This window comes from Canis lupus, chromosome 35 (assembly GCF_048164855.1).
Source record: "Canis lupus baileyi chromosome 35, mCanLup2.hap1, whole genome shotgun sequence".
Taxonomy (NCBI): Eukaryota; Metazoa; Chordata; class Mammalia; order Carnivora; family Canidae; genus Canis; species Canis lupus.
The window spans coordinates 26447006-26452935 of NC_132872.1; positions in this window are offsets into that span (position 1 = coordinate 26447006).

Genomic DNA, 5930 nt, shown 5'->3' on the forward strand with positions numbered 1-5930 from the left:
TGGGACTCCATCCAGGAACCCTGGATCACAACCTGAGCAGACACTCAACCACTGAACCACTCAGGTGTCCCAAAAAGTAAGATTTTCATATGAAATTATCCAACTTGATATAACATATGGGCTATCCAGAAAAAGTATCTGCAGACCTGCTCCAAATCTGGTCCAATTTCCTCATTCGACAGATGAAGAAACTGAGGCCTCCTCACTGAGCTCATAGAGGCCCAAGTGAGACATAGGAACCGTCGTGTCTCAAGGGAGCCTTCTCTCTGACTGGCTCTTCCACAGCAATGTTCATCTGTATGGGTTTTTTTCTTTATGAAAGATGGGCTGTTGACTAAAGTCAGGTATGTCCTCCCAGAATTCGGGAGTTCAGGAGCAGTTCAGTCAAAGCCACAAAATTTGCTCTATAGAATGCACCATGTCCTCCCTAAGAAAGAGCAAAAGCGTCAGGGACCCAGATGTAAACACTGGATCTGAAAGTCTGAAGGTTGTCTTAGTGATCACAAACTGATTGGATCACCTGATTTTCCTACTGTATCACATTCTTGGATTTGCATCTATGTGGCCTAATAGAACATTTCTGCTATAGTATTTTTCTAAAGGAAAGTAGTAAATCTATGCAAAGTTTTTAAAATGCTGCCTACACGTTATTTGCGAATACTGGGCTTCTCTGTGTACTGATTTGTAATTGAGCTTCAGTGAGGAAAAAAAAAAAAAAAGCCCATGTTAGGCAGCAGAACCTGCTTCTAGAATGACAAGGAGAATGGAACGATAAGCTGGAGAGCCACACCTGGATCCTTCTTCAGAAAAGATCCAACATGGCAAGTCCAACTTGTTCTAGATAATTTATAAGGCATTTATTACACCAGTTCAATAATGGAATTTTACATGGAAACAACACAAAGAATCTCAACTATGCTCTCCCTTTTCCAAGTTCTAATCCTTATGCATATAGCTCCATGATTATTCATGTTTAAAATTATAGTATAGAAATTATTTTGTATTTTCTTACCTTAATCATTGTCAATGTTGTTTCGCAGACATTACAACGGTTGGAAATTTTAATCACTCTATATTATTACTTTGAAGGAAAGGACCAATTATCTTCGAACATTGATTTTCAAATTTGCACTGCTGTAAATCAGAGCCCTGAATATTTTTATGCATGTATTTTTCCCTGTACCAATAAAAATTATAATATTCCTGGAAAGAATTATGATTCAAAGCATATGAATTATCTTCATAGCTCTTGAAATTGATTTTATTTATTTATTTCAGAGAGGGAGGGAGAGAGAGATCATGAGTGGAGGGAGGGGCAGTGGGAGAAGCAGACATCACGCTGAGCAAGGAGCCCAACAGGAGCTCAATCCCAGAACCCTGAGATCATAACCTGAGCCAAAGGCAGACATGACACTTAACTGAGCCACTCAGGTGTCCCTTGAAATTGATTTCTAAAATGGTTTTGCCAGTATTTCTGCTGTCACTAACAAAGTATAAATGTCTCCATGTTGTCATATCCTTTTAACATGGTTGGCTACTGAGATTTTGTGTTTGGGGCTCATTTAATAGGCTATAAAATGGATTGGCCTTAATTGGTATCATACAGTTAACTAAACATTTTTTTATTTTTATTTTTTAAAGGTTTACTTATTTGAGAGAGAGTGCATGAGCGGGAGTGGGGAGAGGGGCAGAAAGAGAGGGAGAGAGGATCCAAGCAGATTCCCCACTGAGTGCAGGACCCACTGAGGCTAGATCCCAGGACCCTGACATTGTGCATGACCTGAGCTGAAATCAAGAGTTGGATACTTAACCAACTGAGTCACCGAGGTGCCCCTAGATTAAATGTGTGTGTGTGTGTGTGTGTGTGTGTGTGTTTTAATATGTTTGTTACTTATGTCCTTCCTTGGGTAAATAGTCTATTAGTGTCAGCCTACTTGTTTTCAGCTAGTTTCATCCTAGTAAACTAATCAAATATATGGGCCCTTGGGAAAGCAATTTTGTAATGTAACCTGCTGAATGTTAGTGACTCAATTAAAATGAGTTTTTGTCATTCCATTTATTTAACCCCAATGCATCAGGGTGACTTATTAGGCAAAGAATTAGGCAAAGAATTAAAATTACCAAGACTTACACCCACTATTCCTCAAACAATGTTTGTTATACTTTCTGGGAAAAGACAAAGATTGAAAATGGTCACAAAAGACTCTTCCCTGGACTGAGATTTCTTTGCTCTCTATCCCATCAGGACTCAGCCTTTTAGAAGACCCTCTCCAAAGGTTTTCTTTCAGTAGCTACTAAAAATGAAGTTAGTTTTTTCTAGAAGAGGGGAAGAGAGCAGAAGACACAAAGTGGTTTAAAATGACACATATGTTGAATATACCAGAAAGCTCTGTGCTAAACCTGATGCTCTATCATCTATTAACCCCCTTATTAAGCACATTTGCTTCTCTTGCCTTTATTCTATTTTGGTTTTCACTTTAACCTTTATATTTCTATGTCTATCTATCTATCTATCTATCTATCATCTATCTATCATCTATCTATATCCTTTTATTTTATAAACCAGGGTCTTCAAGCTAGGGCACCTCTACTTCTGAAGTGTAATGTACCCCTGAGGGTATATGCAAGCTCTCAGAGGGATTGTAGGCCCAGATAGTTTTTAAACAATCAATTTCTGCATATTTAACTTCCTCTGACCTTGCCTAGAATTGATCTACCTGAAAACTTGTCTGCAGTCTCCTTCATGATGGCTGTGTCTCATTTGGCAAAATAAAGGCAGACCTCTCCCTCATCCTGACTACATATTACCCCAGGGTATAAAACCCTCTTAGGTACAAAGACATCATCATAAATATTGTTGAGATAGTAGATGACTCAAATGTAAATAACACATCGTCTTTCAAACTAGGCGATTTTTTTTTCCTTTGTTTTCATAAAAGTGAAGGAAGAACCTAAATAGTCAGGTTACGAATCACTAGAAATAATTATTGATGATAGATCACAGTGTGGGTTCTAGAAAGTAAGTAAGAAAGAATTGAAATAATTAAGTTATATTGTGAAACAATGTTGAAACAAAACTTCAAATTTCATGTATATAAAAGTTTGGGTTTTTTTAATTTAATCTATATATATAAAAAATATTTTCATCTATAGGGGAAGTCCAGGTGATTCAGCGGTGGGGCGTCTGCCTTTGGCTCAGGTCATGATCTCAGGGTCCTGAGATCAAATTTTGCATCAGAGTCCCCACAGGAGCCTGCTTCTCCCTCTGCCTGTGTCTGTGCCTCTCTCTCTCTCTGTCTCTCATGAGTAAATAAATAAAATCTTTAAAAAATATATCATCTATAAGAGTAAAGAATAGGAATAGAATTTATGCTAGATCTGGTTTCATTCTAGCAAGGAGTAATATCCATATACATGATGTAATTGGGTAAAATGTATAATCACTTCATTAAGAAATACATTTCCAATAAATTTTATTCATAATTTTAATAAGAATCTATCAACATTTATGAGTTATGTTTTGCTCCATTTGTAATAGTCATAGATGCTTTAAAAAGCTAATTTCAAAGTGTATATGCATATTCTTGCAAAGAAATAGATGAGGTGATAAAATTCTATGAAGGAAATAAAGTGGAATGCAAGTTCAAAGAAAACAAGGAATGATAAAATTTCTTATTTTTGAAGGGGAGCTGATTTCATGTATTTTAAAATGCATAATGTGGGCATTTAGATTCATTGACTACATTAAGAGGGGGAATATGAATTTTCTTTTAAATTATCAATATCTATCTAAGTAATTTTAAATTTTATGAGAAAATGATAAATATCTATTTAAATGTATGATTGAATACATGGATTCTCAAAATTCTTTTAGAGGGTATATAAGCTACATAATCATTTGTGTGAAAAAGATAAGGTATAAATAAAGTAAAAAAATAAATAAGTTTGGGACACTGAGCATCAGAAGAGCCCTGGAGGTAAGAACAGGTGTGTGTACTTTCGGTACTGCCAAGAGTGTGTTTCTGAACAGGCTCTGAGTTCAGTGTTCTTGGGATTCTTAATTAAGACTTATCCTTTCCAATATCATTATGCTTTTGAAAATGTATGCTTCTGAAAAAGCATGAGTGATGGCCATTTAGTTATATTATGTTACCAAAGGAGTTCACAAGTTTTCATTAGTTTTCACCCAAAGTTGCATTTGATTTTCCCTAAGATAATAACAATTAGCTAACTTGTATTCAGTGTCTACTAATTTCCAGACCAGTGGTTCTCCTAAGAAATTGCTATAAATGCAAACTCTCGTACCCCCAACCTCTTGAACTGGAAACTCTGGGCATGGGTCCCAGCAAACCAGGTGATTCAGATGCATGCCAAAGAAGATAATATTTAATATTTACCTAACATCCTGGGCATGAAGCCCTGAACATCATAGGCATTTAATAAGCACATTAGCTGCTATTACTTTTTCAGTAAATAGTTCACTGTAGCTCCTTAAAAGAAATGTTCCAATTTATTTGAGATCCTTGGAAGAAATGGTTCTATGCATTCAATTATTTGTAGGATATAATGACTTCACATGTTTAAAATCAAACCCATTGTCTTCTACCCAAGACAGATTTTGTCTTCCAAATTCCCCATTTCTCCCAATGGAAAATACATACATGAAGCTCTCTTAACCAGAAACTTCACTGTTGGAAAACCCGTACTGATGATAGGTGCCCACAAGCCTGGACATACTTCTTCAGCCAGCTGCTTCAGAACATGCAATTCTCACCATCAAAGTCACTCTATTGAGCTAAGAAAGTGCATCCACAAATCTTAAGTTAAAGCTCACCATGCTCTTCTGAAGGAGACATTTATTAATGCAAAATCATATTAGGGATTTGGGGCAATTAGAACTCACTTAGTAGACCCTTGGTGTCTGGCATTATTAATTGCTGCTACTGCTTCTGCTGATAATGACAGTGAGGATGACAGGCATCTTTGTCTGGAAGGAGCTGAGCACAGCGGCCAGCACCTGGGACGTGAGGACGGCTGCACTTCCAGAGAAGCTCTGTCCCCCACAGACATCTGCCTTCACACTTAGCAAACCACCAGGAAGTTTGTCTCACAGAACAAAACATGAGTCGAGGAGATCCAGCAACTTTCCCAAGTTTACAGATCTGGGAGCAGCAGGGTAACTCCAAGATCAGACTCTGGGAACACCTGAGAGGCCACTCCCCACTTTGCCTTTACCTTGGGGAACTGTGGATGAAAACTGACTTCACCTACTTCGCAACTGGACCAGACATCAAGTCCAATCGATTGTCAAAGCCATTTTTCCTTTGAATTCCTCTCCATTCCCATTGCCCTCCCTCAAATTCTAGAGCCTACTACATACATTCTACTCTCATCTTAACTCGCACCCCTTCTTTCTGCTCATTTTGTCTTTGTAAAACACTATTTTCATCAGTTTGCAATTTTGCAGCGTGTTTTTATTTTTGTTTCACTGTCTTAGTGCAGAAGTAGATTGACTTCGCTGACCCTAAAAATCACTTAAATAACATGCAGATTCCTACACCCTGTTTCATCGGATTCTGCTTTAGGTGATCTGGGATGTGGTCCATGGATCTAAGGTGGTAGTGACAAGGTTCTCCTGGTCTAAAAACCATATTCTGAGAAACGTCTCCTGCCCAGAGCATTACATCCAGACTTGGTTCATCATCTAAGTTGCTCCAAATTTGGGGTTACCTTACCTGCCCACCCTTATATAATAGTAAATGTTGGAAGATTTTTTAGGATAAGCTAAGAAAATGAGCTTTTATATATATTTCAGAGGATACCAACTTGAACACAATCAAAATACCCAGAACCATGTAAATCTCAAAAGTATTTTTCCCCCTTTGAAGAGATAGCAAACAAGAAGCCAGAATGAGGAAAAAAGTACCAAA